General features: G+C 37.5%; 1 pseudogene; it reads left to right on the top strand.

The window, feature by feature from the left end:
* Nucleotides 1-1,901: 1,901 nt before the first annotated feature.
* Nucleotides 1,902-16,364, top strand: part of LOC101176290 — a 31,308-nt pseudogene continuing 16,845 nt past the window's right edge.

Raw genomic sequence — 16,364 nt, 5'->3', positions numbered from 1 at the left:
AAGTGAGGAACAAAAGGCTAAATGTCTTTCAAGTGTCTCTCAGAAATCCTGCTGGGCTAAGACTGAACCCCAAAGGGCCTGGCTGCACAGCTAACTCCTCTAACAACCACACTCTACTATCTCCTGAATAGACAAGCAAGTAATAAATATTATTTCCTTTACTCTTCTTGCTTATAGCTGAGCCTATCCCAAGTAAACACCCCAACCCACAGAATTTTAAACATGGTGATGGAAGATGATTCACTAAATTCATAAGCTTCATATTAATATATAGGCACTCAGGTAACAATATTCATGTATAATATATAGCAAAGGCTTCTATCCATGGATAGATTTCTTGTTTGCTGGAATGGTTCCTGGATGCTATCTGTAGAGGAGTGGCTCTCAAAATGTGGTCCATGGACAGGCAGCATCAGCATTACCTGGGAACATGTTAGAAATGTACATTTTTGAGCCTCAACCCAGACTTCCTATATCAGAAACTCTGGAAGTAGGGTCCAGCCATTTGTGTTTTAACAGGCCTTCCAGACAATTCTGAGGCACACTAAAGTTCAAGAACCACTGTTGTAGAGAATCCTTGTAATGGGTAAAGTAAAAGAAAATAAATAAGCCAAAGAACTTAGGTTGCCTTTCATAACAGGTGATACGTTGGGAAGGGGTTGGGGAATAAAATACAAGTGAGGCACAGATGCAGTACCTTGACTTGAAGAATGAACAAAAAGAAGAGATCTTTCTTTCAAGTTGCTGTAGTATGTAGATGGGAATAAGAAGTGGATGGCAATAGAGAATTTTAAAACATTTTGCTTTAACTTATAAAGTGGACCTACTTTCATGCCTTTTATATAAAACCTTAAATTTCTTCTTCAAGTATTCTTGACTATAATGCTTGTGTTTTTAAGGCATTTACTATATATGCCAGACCACACGGGAGCCCCAGTTTTATCAGGGCTACATTAAGTTGCAATGTAACAAATTTAAGTCAAATAGCACTGAGTACACTTATTACAAATCAATCAAATTCTAAAATCACAAATGCTGCTGCTGAAAGATACAATCATCAGATATAAATACATGTACAACAAGTTATGGAGTGTGCAAAGATGAGGCAGCCCAAGAAATATACCTATTTGTTACCTGGTAGGGTAGGCAGAGGAAGAATGTATTCTATAAGAATCCAAAGAAATCCTTGTAGACCATGAGGGCAGAACTATATTTGTTTTATTCCCTATTGTATATCCAGTATCAATGCAAGTTTGACACATAGTGTATGCTAAATATTATATAAATGAATTAATGAATAAGAACAATGGCAGGACAAAATGAGGATCAGTGGCCAAATCCTCCATATTAATAATACCCCTAAGCTATCAGGAAACAGGTTACCACTTAACTCCCTGGGCAGAGGTCTGGCTATAGAAAAAATTCACCTTAAGGGAAGAATTTGAGGTGCAGAAGCTTAGCCTGGATAAAATGACTGGGTATTAGGAGGTGTGATGACTGATAATTGGTGTTTAATACTAGAGGTTATGTCAGTTTGGGTTTGAAGTGAAATTCAGGCAATTTCTACACTTTATTTTCTGTAAAATAGAGATAATAATACTTACCTAATAGGGTATAAAACCAAATTATAAATACCAACATAAGATGGTATTGCTCAAGATTGCCTTCCAGCCTAGCCGTCCACCACCTTCCAGCAGCCAGAAGGGGAATGGGGAGAAAGGGCTATAATTAAGAGCATACCAAATAAAATACAGATATATCCAGAACCTTTATAAGAAAATAAGAGCTCAAGACAGGGCTGTTTGTGGCTCAGTTATAGAATGCAAACAGGAAGGCACTTGACTGGGAGATCTTGGTCTGAAGTTGTAGAAGGCCAGAGCTGGTGTTTCAAGGAAGCCGACATGCATAATTACAAGAAATGTGGCAGTAATCACAGCCGCAGCCAGGAATCAGAACAGTGACTCTCCCTGGCCCCTCTCCCACGTTCCCACATCCCCATGGCTCACTTCATCACTTCCTTAGGTGAGATGCAATTGCAATTGAAATTTCAATGCCTCTCCATCCTCAGCCTACACCAAACACTTAATTAGTTTATTTCCATTGCACTTACTACCACTTCACATACAATATATTTCATTTATTTATTTGTCTGTTTCTTTCAAGGAGAGGGTGAGTTCCAGGTCTATTTTATCCATTACCATATACCTAATACCTAGGACAGTGCCTGGTACAATAAATATTGAAATGACTGAAATTCTTATTATTTGGTTTTATACACTATTAGGTAAGTATTATTATCTCTATCTTACAGAAAATAAAGTACAGAAATTGCCTGAATTTCATTTCAAACCCAAACTGACATAACCTCTAGTATTAAAGTTGCTATTTGAATCTAGATCTGTCTCCCCACAAAGTATGTTCTCTTAAAGTAGATGTCATTTGAGTTTGAAAAATGAATAGTGCCAGGCATGGTGGCTCACACCTGTAATCCTAGCACTTTGGGAGGCCAAGGTGGGTGGATCACTTGAGGCCAGGAGTTAGAGATCAGCCCTGCCAACATGGTGAAACCCCGTCTCTACTAAAATACAAAAAAATTAGCCAGGTGTGGTGCATGCTTGTAGTCCCAGCTACTTGGGAGGCTGAGGCAGGAGAATTGTGTGAACCCAGGAGGCAGAGATTGCAGTGAGCAGAGATCATGTGTCACTGCACTCCAGCCTGGGTGACAGAGTAAGACTCTGCCTCAAAAAAATATAAATAAATAAACAGAATAATATTGGGACTACTTTTGTAACTTACGTCATTTCTAAAAACTTGCATTCTGTTCTGTAGCTATAATCTCCACATTTATTTTATTCTTAGTCCTACAATATAAGACATTCAACATTCACAAGTCATTTTGCTATAGTTTCTCTGTTAATCTCTCAGTTCATCTTTTGTTAGTTTATTCAAGAAGAGTTCAGGAGAACTAATCTCTAATTGGTGCACGTTCAGAAATGTTTTCCTGTTTCCTTTCTACTTAAGTTTAGCTACATGTAAATTTCTTCTTTTTTTTTTTTTTGAGATGGAGTCTCGCTCTGTTGCCCAGGCTGGAGTGCAGTGGCGCAATCTCAGCTCACTGCAAGCTTCGCCTCCTGGGTTCACACCATTCTCCTGCCTCAGCCTCCCGAGTAGCGGGGACTACAGGCACCCACCACCACGCCCGGCTAATTTTTTCTATTTTTTAGTAGAAACGGGGTTTCACCGTGTTAGCCAGGATGGTCTAGATCTCCTGACCTCGTGATCCGCCCACCTCAGCCTCCCAAAGTGCTGGGATTACAGCCGTGAGCCACCGTGCCCGGACATAAATTTCTTGATTGTGCTTCTTCTCCTTAAGAACTTTGAAGGTACAGTAGTCCCCACCTTATCCACAAGGCATATATTCCAAGAACCACAGTGGATACCTGAAACCTTGAATAGTACTGAATCCCGTATATACTATGTTTTTCCTATACATATGTACTTATGATAAAGTTTAATTTATAAATTAGGCACAGTAAGAGATTAGCAATAACTAAAAATAAAAGAGAACAATTATAACAGTATGCCAGGATCACTATTCTTGAGCTTTGGGGCCATTACTAAGTAAAACAACGGTTACTTGAACACACACACTGTGATATTGCAACAATCTGATAACCAAAACAGCTATTAAGGGACTAACAGGCAGGTAGCATATCCAGCATGGATATGCTGGACAAAGGGGTAATTCACTTCCTGCACAGGTCAAGGCGGGACGGTAGAGATTTCATCATGCTACTCAGAACAGCACACAATTTAAAACTTAATAATTGTTTATTTCTGGAATTTTTCAATTAATATTTTCAGCCCAAGGTAACTGAAATCATAGAAAGTGAAACTGCAGATAAGGGAGGACTACTGTATTTCCCTAATCTCTTCTATTATCAATAATAGTATTAAGCCTTCCTCGACCCATCATTCACCTTCATAGCTATCAACATTTTGCCAATCTTGTTTATTCTGCTTCCCCCAAAATTTTTGCAGACCCCAGATATCGTGATTTTTTCCTATAAATGCTTTAGTATGTATGTCTAACTATATGCATTTATAACTAATAAGCACTTTTTAAAAACATAATTACCATAAATTATCACAGCCCCCAAAATTAACAATAATTTCTTAATATCTATAGGGACCAAGATTATAGGGACCAAGAGTAGCAACAAGACCAATACGGGGCCTGTTGCAATAGCTAGTTGGAAAATACTTTGGATTGGACCTGGGTGATGTCCTTGGACGCAGTGAGAAGTTACAGGATTCAGAATACATTCCAAAGATAGCAGGATTTGCTAATGGATTAGATCTAGGGTGTGAGAGAACTAAAATAGTCAAAGATGACTTGACTCTGAAGTTTTGACCCAAGCTACTGTAAAGATAAAGTTATCTTTTACTGAGATAAAGAAGACTGGGTAAGAAGCAAGTTTAAGAGCTCAGTTTGGACAAAATAAGTATGAGAAGCTTATTAGGTATGCAAGAGGAGAAATCAGATAAGCAGTCAAATATATGAGACTGGATGGAGTTCAGGAGAGATGCCTGAGCTAGAGATATAAAACTGGCAGTCATCAGCATAAAAATAGAGATTTAAAACCATGGTATGGGGTGAAGTCACCAAGAGACTGAGTGTAGATATAGATAGAAAAGAGAAGAGATCCAATGACAAAAACCTGGGATAGTCCAATGTTCAGAGTTTGGAGGCATTAGAAGGAACCAGCAAATGAGACTGATGAGGAGCCAGTATGCTAGGGAAAAAAAATCTATAATATTAACATCTGAAGGCCAAGCTTTTTATTTCATTTTGTTTTTAGCCAACATGCAGAAGGCCAAATATTTTAAAGAGGAGGGGGAACTGACTACATCAAATATTGCTATGTCATCTAAGATAAGGGCTTAGAATTGTCTATCGTGTTGAACCACTGACAAAAGCAATTATAAACTAGTGGGTCAAGATATTGAGTAAATATAGAGTGTAGACAACTATTAGGGAGAAGTTTTTATTAAAGGAGAAGAGAGAAATGTGAAAAGTGCTGGAAAAGGAAGTGGAGCCAAGAGAAAAATTGTTCGTTGAATTAAACAATTGATTCTGAGAAAAACATGTAAGTTACATAATGGTCCACTGGAAAAGTAACAATTGATGATGAGGCAAGGAGAAGAGGAATTGCTGGAGCAATGTCCCTGAATAGGAAAAGGTGACAGGATCTAGGCCTTAGATGGGAGCACAGAGTATTCACCAGGATGTGTAAGTGTGGGTGCTATGAGAAGCAGATGTCAGGATGGCATTACATGTGCAAGAGATTTTGGGAGAAACACCTGTGAAGAATAAATGGAAAAGAGAGCAGTTGTAGGTTGGGGAGCTCCTTCGGACTATGATGCAGGTCTGAGACCTGTAAGTGAAGAAAGGGAATGAAGAGGACTGGCTAGCACTTCCAAATGTTAAACATACAGTTGTCATATGAACCAACAATTCCACCCCTAGGTATACACCCAAAGAAATGAAAACAAATATCCACACAAACACCGGTACACAAATGTTCACTGCAGTATTATTCATAATAGCCCCAAAGTAGAAACAATCCAAATGTCCATCAACTGACAAATGCATAAATAAAATGTGATATAGCCATGCAATGGAATATTATTCATCAATAAAAGGAACAAAGTACAGATATATGCTGCAACATGGATGAACCTTGAAAACATTATGCTAACTGAAAGAAGCCACTCAAAAAGACCACATATGGTATGATTCCTTTATATGAATTATCCAGAAGGAACCGATTTATAAAGACATAAAGTAGATTAGTGGATGTCTGGGGCCATAAGGGTTTGGAGCACGGAGAGGGGGGAAATTGGGTAGTGACCGCTAAAGAGTATGGGTTGCTTTTTCGGGTGATAAAAATTTTCTGAGATTGATTGTGGTGATGGTTGCATAACTCTGATTATAGTAAAAACTAGTATTGTACACTGTAAATAGGTGAATTGTGTGATATGTGAATTAAATCTCAATAAGGCTTAAAGAATGAAAAGGGAGGAGAAAGATTGGGTAGGAGGAGACTTAGACCATAGTGCCACTATGAGAAAGTCTTTATCAGATCAATAAGAGATAGCAAAACAGAGGTTGCCTGTTAGGAGAATCACATGTGAGGCAAAAATGACCCAGCTCTAGTATCCTGGCTGGGAGGGGCCTGAGAGTCATGTGGGAAGAGGAAGAAAGAGCTTTGAGTATAAACCCTGAAAAGAGCTTTGAGTGTGAAACCACAAGTTCATCAGCAGGAGGCTGTCAGCCAACTACACACCTCATAGCAAATTCTCTTAAGCAGAGCACCTCCGTGGCTGCCAAAGAGTAAGAGAAGGCAGCTCATGGGACACAAGACCGACAACTCATTCTTCCATTTGTTGATAGATTCTTTTTTTCTATATATAGGAAGCAAGTTCATCAACTGACAGTAAATTTTGGGGGGCTTGAGGACAATATGTAGAGTCGTTGGAGTGCAAAGTTAAAAGTGAAAACATGAAGTCATTTAGAAGAGCAGGAGGGTGAAAGGACCGAGAACACGTACTCTGATTACCAAGCAGCATTCAGAGCCCACCAGATGCCTCAGCGGCACGTTTGAGACACAGCAGCACGGTTGTGGGGTTTCTCCACCCACATTCAGCTGCACAAGTCAAAGCTCAGAATCTAAGATAAAGCAGGGTTGGAATTTTCCCAGGTGAGTAAGAGGAAGTGAAAAAAGGGCAAGGAAATGAAGAATGTATGCAAATAACTGATACAATAATTGATCAAGAAATTTAAACTGGGTAAACAAGGAAGGTGATATGAGGTGGGTGAGGGCAACCAGAAGAGAATGAATGGTTTGTTTGAAGGATTCTTGGAGTTAGGGTACTTAAGAGAGTGACCTAGAAATAGTGGAGATAAAAGTACAGAAGGCAGTGAGGTTGTAGGAAAGCTTCTGCTGCCAGCTTGGCCACCATATTTCTATCATTCCAAACAGGTTGTTGCCTCTCAAATCAAGGTGTGCCTCCTACTTTGGAGAACTATCCTCTGCTGGCTTAATCTAGACTCCACAGCCATGAGAATTCTTCTCTCCCATAGTCCCTCCTTGTATTTTGTGGTTCATAATTATAGTTATCTCCTAGATTTATCAAAAATGGCATTTACTTTTTTTTTTTTTTGAGACAGAGGTTTGCTCTGTCACCCAGGCCGGAGTGCAGTGGCAACATCTTGGCTCACACAAACCTTTGCTTCCCAGGTTCAAGCGATTCTCATGCCTCAGCCTCCCAGGTAGCTGTGATTACTGGCGTGCACCACTAAACCCAGCTAATTTTTGTATTTTTTAGCAGAAACAGGGTTTCGCCATGTTGGCCAGGTCTCAAATCCCTGGCCTCAAGTGATCCGCCTGCCTTGGCCTCCCAAGGTGCTGGTATTACAGGCATGAGCCACTGAGCCAGCATTTGCATTTTTTGTTTCTCATTCTCCTTGTTGTGTTTGAATGATTATCAAGGACAAGGGTGAACTTTGGTCTTTCTTCCACCACTTTTTTTAAACGGAAGCTAGTATTTCAATATGTATTCTCTTTACACTGTAATATTCCTTTAAGATTTAAGAAAGCAACCTCTTGTATGGATGTTATTGTCTGGAATGTTTAGTCTTGTCTGAAGGATGTTGATGGGAGAGAGGCCAGGAAAGAAGAAGCCTAATTCATCCCCATTTTCTTGTGAGCTTTGACAATGAATGTACTAGAAGGAGTGGAGTTGGTTAATTTAAGTGGATTGGAGGGAAAATCACTTTTGGTTGTTAGTATGTGTGAAAAGAATGACGATAAAACACCTCAAGAGAATAATGGAGGTGTGAGAAACAGTAAAACGAAGTTTTTAATTGTTCACCCAATCTCACACAGGTTAGTCAAATTTATCATTCCAGACTGGCAGTGATGGCTCTGTGGAAGGGGTCTAAAAGGGACAATCTAGTTGGAAGGGCAGTGCCAGTCCCACAGAAGAATTTATACTGAAGCAACATTGTTTACCAAGCACTCTGTTTTTACTGGAACTAAGTATTTATTGGGGTACCTTTTACTTGAACTATTTATTGGGATGCCTGATACAGTTTATTAGGAGGCTAAAGCCACCATCACCACCTCTAAGTGACCATCTGGCAATGCACTTGGATCGGACTAATCTAAACTTTGAGGTCCACGACATATGAATGAGTAAAAGCAGCAGGCTGCAGTGCAACACACATGATATCATCTCACTTAAAAAAAGAGAAAAGAAAGAAGAAAAAATGAAAGAAAAAAATGTGTATGTATACGTGAAGAAAATCTAGAAGCATATTTCTATTAAAGGATGTTAACAGTGGTTATTTCTGAGGGATGACATTATAGGTAACTTAGTTTCTACATTGTGCTTTTATGTAATTTTCTGAATTTTTGCATAATTAGCATAAATTTCAATTTAGGGATAAAAAATTTATTTCTTCTATTATTTTTGAATAGATCTTCCCACTATTATTTTCATTTCCTAGAACTATGACTGACTTATAATAAGCCAACAACGGAAGTTTCTTAATGAATTATGAATGACTACATTAACCTTTTGACCACAAGCCATATCATGTAAATGAAGATTTCATATTTAAGCTTAACATAAGCTTAATTGAATTCTCAGAATAGATTTCTTATATTCTCCATACATTGTATCATAGGGCTGCAGCCCACTCTCTGAGGAACAAGAGGCTGTGTAGAAATAGTTCAGGGTTTCCAGAAACAGGGACATATTTTCCCATCAAACAGATACATACACACACACACACACACACACACACACACACACACACACACATACATATGGGAAAACATGTCCCTGTTTGGTAAGTAAAATGGGATGGATTTTGTAATTAAATTTGTTTTAATAAAAAGAGGTCTGTTACTGCCAAAAATTTAAAAACACTGCTCTAGTACATGGAACTACTCAATGCTTGAATCTTTTTAAAGTCTTCCTCACACATGGTCTATCTAAAACATTGCAGTATTATCTGGGACTACACAATCTCCTTAATTGTCTTATTAAGTTACCTAAATAAAATATGATCTTTTGGGCTGGGCGTGGTGGATCGTGCCTGTAATCCCAGTATTTGGGGAGGCCAAGGCGGCTGGACCATTTGAGGTCAGGAATTTGAGACCAGCCTGGCCAACATGGTGAAACCCTGTCTCTATTAAAAATACAAACAATTAGCCAGGCACGGTGGCGGTCGCCTGTAATCCAGTTACTCGGGAAGCTGAGGGAAGAGAATAGCTTGAACCCAGGAGATGGAGGTTGCAGTGAGACGAGACTGCATCACTACAATCTTGTCTGAAAAAAATAAAAATAAAAATAAAATAAGATCTCTTACCAGAAATATAAGTGCAGGCTAGTCAAATATGATTAATTATTTTTAAATGTGGGCCTCTATATGAATGCCTATATTCCATTTTTTAAAATTTATTAATTTAAAGGTTCATTCAGATGCCATTTTCAGTGGCAAAACTCATTGCTAATCAAAGTGTGGTCACTTAGCCAGTAATATCAGCATCACCTGGGAACTTGTTAGAAATGCAGACTCTCAGTGACATCCCTCTTGAATCAGAATCTGCATTGAAACAAGATCCCAAGGTAATCATATGAACATTTATGTTTGAGAAGCACTGACATAATTCACTCATGGCCAGGGGCGTATTTGCATTAGGTGTGAACTATTACATGGAGTGAAAGGATGTTCACCAATGGTTCTCAAACTTGTCCCCATATTGTGACTGCCTGGGGGTTGTTAAAAAATACTGATTTAGTTGAAAAAAATGCTCCGCCACAACAAAGAAGGAAAAAAAGCCTAATGTCTGAGCCTCAGCCCCCATAGATTCTGATTCTTAATTGGTCTGGTGTACAGCCTGGGTATCAGGATATTTTTAAATTCCCAAGAGGGTCTAATGTGCAGCTGAGTTTGAGAACCATTGCTCTACATTAAAGGTTCCTAGTCTATGGTTGTGTGTGAGAATCACTTAAGGAATTTTTAAAAATCTCAGCACTTTAGCCTTACCCCTAGGGACTGTGATTCAACTGATCTGGGGAGGAGCCAAAGCGTTGTTTTATAAAAAGTTTCCGAGTTGATTCCAGTGTACAGATATATTTGAAATATACAAATCTACATGATGCTGAAAAACCCCCTATCAAATGAAGGAGAAATTCATAAGATTGGACTGGAACTGATAAACTATCCTCATCATCCCTTGCCCTGTAAGGTATAGGCATCCAGCAGGCATAAGAAGACACTCATGAACACTCATATTTAATCTCTGGGGCCCTGTCTAAACAGAAATGTCTGCTGTGATGGAGATCTGTAACTGTGGCATATATTTAGTGTGGAGACTGGTTCATTCACCAGTTTTTGAAAGACTTGAGATTTACACAGAGTCCACCTGATTTGTTTAAGAAGAGCCACACAGCTCAGAAAATTATTCAACAGAACCTACTCTGATGAAGCCTCCACCCTTTTCCTTAACCATTCTCAGCACCTTGCGTGCCTCACCGCAAGAGTCCCCTGCACCCCTGAATGTGAAGGTCCAGGTCTACAAGGCAAAAATCAGGGGTTCTTGGAAGAAAAGTCAGAGTAAATAAAGGCAGGAAGAAGAAACTAAAACCTTCTGTAGAATGATTGACTGAATAAAAAAAATAGAGCAAAAACATTCTCACCTCCATTTATCTCCCAAGTATTAAGGATAAATTGTACTAAATGAAACTTGAAGTCATCAATGCCTATACCAGCAAATTAAACTACTTTTAGGGTATGACTCTTAATATTGACATGACTCGTGAAATTAGGCCTAGATGAAGTTATTTAGAATTCTTCACATATTTAAAAACTTAACACAGGGTAGGTGTGCGTTTGTATGTGTGTGTGAATTTTATGTTTACTAAAAAGGGCCAATAATTAGCCAGGCAGTAGTGGCACACGCATGTAATCCCAGCTACTTTGGAGGCTGAGGCGGGAGAATGGCGTGAACCCAGGAGGCGGAGCTTGCAGTGAGCCGAGATCGCGCCACTGCACTCCAGCCTGGGCGACAGAGTGAGACTCCGTCTCAAAAAAAAAAAAGAAGGGCCATAACATAAGTTACAGGCTGAGAAACGTCACTGGAGAATCTGTTCTCACCATTTCAACATAGTGGTAAGTCACTTATAAAATATTGAGCATCTGAAGATAGCTCTGAATGAACAATTTGACATTTGTTTGTGTAATCAGTAAAAATTGGCCTGAAAATGGTAGCATTCAATTTTTTTCACTTTGCAATCTCTAATGCTTCCTATAAGCCTCAACCTAAAACAACTTGCAGAACCCAAAAGGTGGACTGTCACAACTATCTGCGTGCCACATTTCCCTCTGAAAAAGATTACGTGGTAATTATTTCACAGTTAAAATAATTTGGAAACAACTGAATGGTAAGGACTTTTTATCTTATAGTTGTTGTAGTTATCAAAATGCCTAGAACAAAAAATGCTCTCTCAATAAATACTTACTGAATTGACTTGAGACGTAGACCAAATGGCGTATCCAGGTCTTCCACAGGGAAGGAGAGAGTTCTTTCATGCCACTGTTCTAGAATTCCTGTCATAGATAACAATAAAGGCAGTTCCTCTATTATATTAATGATGATAATGTATAAATAAATTATAGTATCAAATGATATAAACTTAAAATAATTTTTATAGTATTTTATCCTTTATTTTCCAGGACACAAAACAGACGATGAAATTTGCTAATGCCTTGATTAAATATCACCCAAATATCAGGAAATTTGAATTTGCTTAGAATAACAATAATATTTAAAATTGGCCTAATGAAAAATAAAGGTATTGGTGAACATCTGTTTAACATAAAAAAGACATTTTTAGACATATTTGTGTACTATGTAATATTTCTACAGAGAAATTCATGATACCAAAGATACTTATGCATTTGAATGAAAAAACTCAATATGTTGCCTGCCTAGATAAAAGATTATCATTAACACGAAGTTCAAGCCTCAATACACTTCTTAGAGAGAGGAACTCTCTACATTGGGTATTTTAGTCAAAACCCCAGGCAGTATCTCTAATTTTACTTCCTCTTTTAGCCTTCATTCATATCAATAACAAGCTTGTGTTCTTTTCTTGGTCTTTGATCTAATTTAGATAACTGTGGGAGATTACTTTATTTGGAAAAAAAAAATTTTAATGAGGTTTTTCAAACTTGCTTTCTTTTAAAACTCAGGAAGGGTTTTCCTGCTTTGTTCTTTGCTGCAGTTTAAACCTCAAGCCTTGCCACTCACAGTGTGATCTACAGACCAGCAGTATCAGAACACCTTGGGAGCTTATTAGCAACACAGTGTTTCAGGCTCTACCAAAGATGCTCTGAATTGAGTTCTACTTTCCAACAAGATCCTGGGATAATTTATGCACATGGCAGTTTGAGAAGCACTTCTTTAAAACATTAAAAGGAAGTTAAAATATGTATCACTTCTCACAGACTTTTGCCAGTGACAAAACTATTTCAGAAAAATTCTAAGTTTAAGATTACTCGTGAGGTTGAAATAAAAATCAGTACAATCTTTTTGACAATTTGATCATAGTATCAGGAATCTTAAAATGGTCATATTCTCAGACCTAGTAACTATATTTCTGGGAATGCATCCTAAAGAATCTGGTGAAATGGTAAAAACTATATGTAGAAAGATTTTCATTGTAGCCTTATTTAAAAAAGCAAAAAATTATAAATAAACAAAATGTTCAACACTGGAAAATGTTAAATAAATTATGGTACATCTGCTAGTTAGAATGTTATTCAACAACCAAAATTATGCCCACTATAATGCATAACATGGGCTGAAAATGGCAAAGTAGAGAACTCCAGGGTTCTGTCTATCTGAGAAAGCAGCTAATGAACTAGCTAAAACTGTTTTGTCTGACTCACAGCGTTCCCAGGGCTGGAGCAGCTCCCAAGGAGGCTTTTGTTGAAAGCATTTAAAGACACATGTATTGGACACAGCAGCCTGGGACAAGGGACAATACTTTGAACAAGAAATAGACAGAGAAACCTGGAAAGAAAGACATTGGGAAAGAGATACGTGGGAGAATAGAAATTTTAAAATACAGAGAAATCAGAAGGCCATGACCATATCCAGGGCAAGAAACAGGCCTTAAGAAGGCCTGGGAAGACCCTAAGCATTTACATGCAATTGGTCTGCAGACTCTGCACAGCCAAAGTGAAGGCTAAGACAGAGTTGTCAATGGCCTGACATGGCATTGAAGGAGTACCCAACACAGAACCAATCTACAAAGACTGGTAGAGGATTTTTGCCCTCCTTTTTGACTCTCTTGGCTCCAGGTACTTAAGGCAACTCTGTTAAAACACCACTAACAGACAGCTAGCTGAACATAGACTTCAGTGGCCACACATTTAAAAAAAAAATACATGCTGTAGAAAAAATACACACTGTAGAAAATACACACTGTAGAAAAGTCACTGAACAACAACCTCATAACAAAGAACAACAAACCATAGAGAGGGGGCAGAATCATATTTTCAGAGTTGCTACATTATAATATTTAAATGTCTAGCTTATCTGAGGCATGTAAGAAACAAATAAGTATGGCCAATTCAAGAAAAAAAAATTAACAGAAAATGTCCATCAGCAAACTCAGGCATTGGACTTACTAGACAAAGGCTTTAAAATAACAGTCATAACATGTTCAAACAACTAAAGAAAACCAAAAGAATAATTTCTCACCAGAGACTATCAAGAAAAAAATAGAAACTATAAAAAGGAACTAAATAAAAATAAATATTCTGGAGCTGAAAACTAAAATAACTGAAATAAAAAATTCACTGAAGGGGTCCAACAGATATTTGAGCTGGCAGAAGAATTATTAGTCAATTTAAATATAAATCAATTGAAATTATCCATTCTGAGGAGTAGAAAGAGAAGAGAATGAAGAAACATGGACACAGCCTAAGAGATTTCTTGGACTTCATCAAGCATACCAACATACCCATAATATGAGTCCCAGAGGGAGAAGAGAAAAGGGGTCAGAAACAATATTTGAAAAAAATAATGGTCAAAAACATCCCAAATTGATTAAAGAAATGAATCTATATATCCAAGAAACTCAGTGACTCAAAGAAAGATAAAGTAAAAGACATCCACATGAAGACATATTATAGTCAAGTCGTCAAAGGCCGAAAATAGAGAACCTTGAAAGTAGCAAGAAAGCAGCAACTCATCACATACAAGGGATCCAAAATAATATTATAATCTGATATCCATCCACAAACAACAGAACCATAACATGGTAGGATGACATGTGGAAAGTGCTGAGAGAAAAACTGTCAACTAAAAATTTGATATCTGGCAAACTCATTCTTCAAAAAAATGAAGAAGAACTTTCCATTTCTGGAACATGAAGTTGTCACTTCATCCTAACAATAAGTTAAAAGCTGGGAAAACTGAAAAATTAATAATTCTACTTAGATGTGTAAGAGAAGTGAGATTATAAGGCAAACCACTGCCCTAAAAATTAAAGAGAGAGAGAGAAAGAGACAGACAGAGGGAGACAGAGAGAGGGAGAGAAAGGAAAATACAGAGAATAATGACTTCCTGGAGTGGAAACCCATGAGCAGAAACCTCCACCAGAATCAGTGCTAAGGTAGGAAAATCTAAATTGTAACTGACAAATTGCTGGAGGCTCAATGTGAACAAAGCTAAGATATAAAAATGTCAAAGGGACTCAGTCACTACGTTAGGAGGAGAACACTTTTGTGAGTTTTAACTCCAGGAGCTCAACCAGGTTCCATAGTGAAAATTTGTGAGAAATCATTGAATGCTGCTGCCAGAGGAGAGGAAAAGTAATCTTTTTGAAATATGACAGAACATCCTGTTCTAAACAAGGCCTACCCTTGAGAGAAAATAGTCTACCATAACCTAAATTACTGAGGTTTTATCAGAGTGTAACCCACCTAAGAGAAAGGAAATACCCAACTCAAGCCACCTCCAGCCTTCTATGTAGGAGAAAAAAAATACCAGACTCCAGCTACCTCTAGCCATTCTGTGTGACCTAAGAAAGGAGATGGGAGGAAAATTGAAAAATGTTTATGAAGTTCATAGTCCAGAGAAAAAAACTCACTAAAAGATTGAGAACTAATTATAGGATTATAGAATGCTTCCCCTGCCCCAACACCTTACCACCTCAAAAACAGAGGTCTATTTTTGGAGGCTCTTTTACTCAGTATGTCCTGTCTGGCTTTTAATTAAAAATCACAAGACATATTAAAAAGCAAAAAAAAAAAAACCCCAAAAAACAAAAAATATAATTTGAAGAGACAGAGCAAGCATCAAAACCAAACTCGATATGGCAGGAAAGTTGAAATTATCAGACCAGGAATGCAAAACAAGTATGACTAATATGCCAAGGGCTCTAATGGATAAAGTACACAATATGCCAGAACAAGTGGGCAATGTAAACAGAGAGATGGAAATTCTAAGAAATAATAAAAAATAAATGCTAGAGATAAAAAATTCTGTAACAGAAATGAAGAATGCTCATTACTAGACTAGACACGGCTGAAAAAAAGGCTTGCTTGAGGATATGCCAATAGAAATTTTCAAAATGGAAAAAGCAAAGAGAAAAAAGGCTGAAAAAAACAGAACAGAATATCCACAACCTGTGGGACAACTACAAAAAGTGAAATATATATATAATGAAAATATCAAATACAGAAGAGAGAAATGAACAGAAGAAATATTTGAAGCAATAATGACTGATAATTTCCCCAAGTTAATGTCTAATATTAAACTACAGATCCAAAAAACTCAGAGACACCAAGCAAAATGAACTTCAAAAAAAGTATAACTAGACATATCATATTCAAACTGCAGAAAATAAAGGATAAAGAAAAAAAAAACTTTAAAGAAAAAAAACCTTCCAAGATGCCAGAGGAAAAAATATCTTACTTATAGAGGAAGAAAAATGAGAATTGCATCTGACTTCTTGTCAGAAACCAAGCAAGCTAGAAAAGAAAAAAGTAAAGTCTTTGGCGTTGGGAGAAAAAAAAAACCCACAAACTTAGAACTCTGTACTCTACAAAATTATCCTTCAAAAGTGAAGGAGAAATAAAGACTTTCTCAGACAAACAAAAACTAAGGGGACTTGTTGCCAGTAGACCTGCCTTGAAGAAATTTTATTTTATTTTATTTTATTTTATTTTATTTTATTATTTATTTTATTATTTATTTTTTTTTTTGAGATGG

Source organism: Nomascus leucogenys, chromosome 1a, assembly GCF_006542625.1.
Source record: "Nomascus leucogenys isolate Asia chromosome 1a, Asia_NLE_v1, whole genome shotgun sequence".
NCBI classification, from domain to species: domain Eukaryota; kingdom Metazoa; phylum Chordata; class Mammalia; order Primates; family Hylobatidae; genus Nomascus; species Nomascus leucogenys.
The sequence above is the reverse complement of the archived record's forward strand: the minus strand, read 5'-3'. Positions and strand labels throughout refer to the sequence as shown.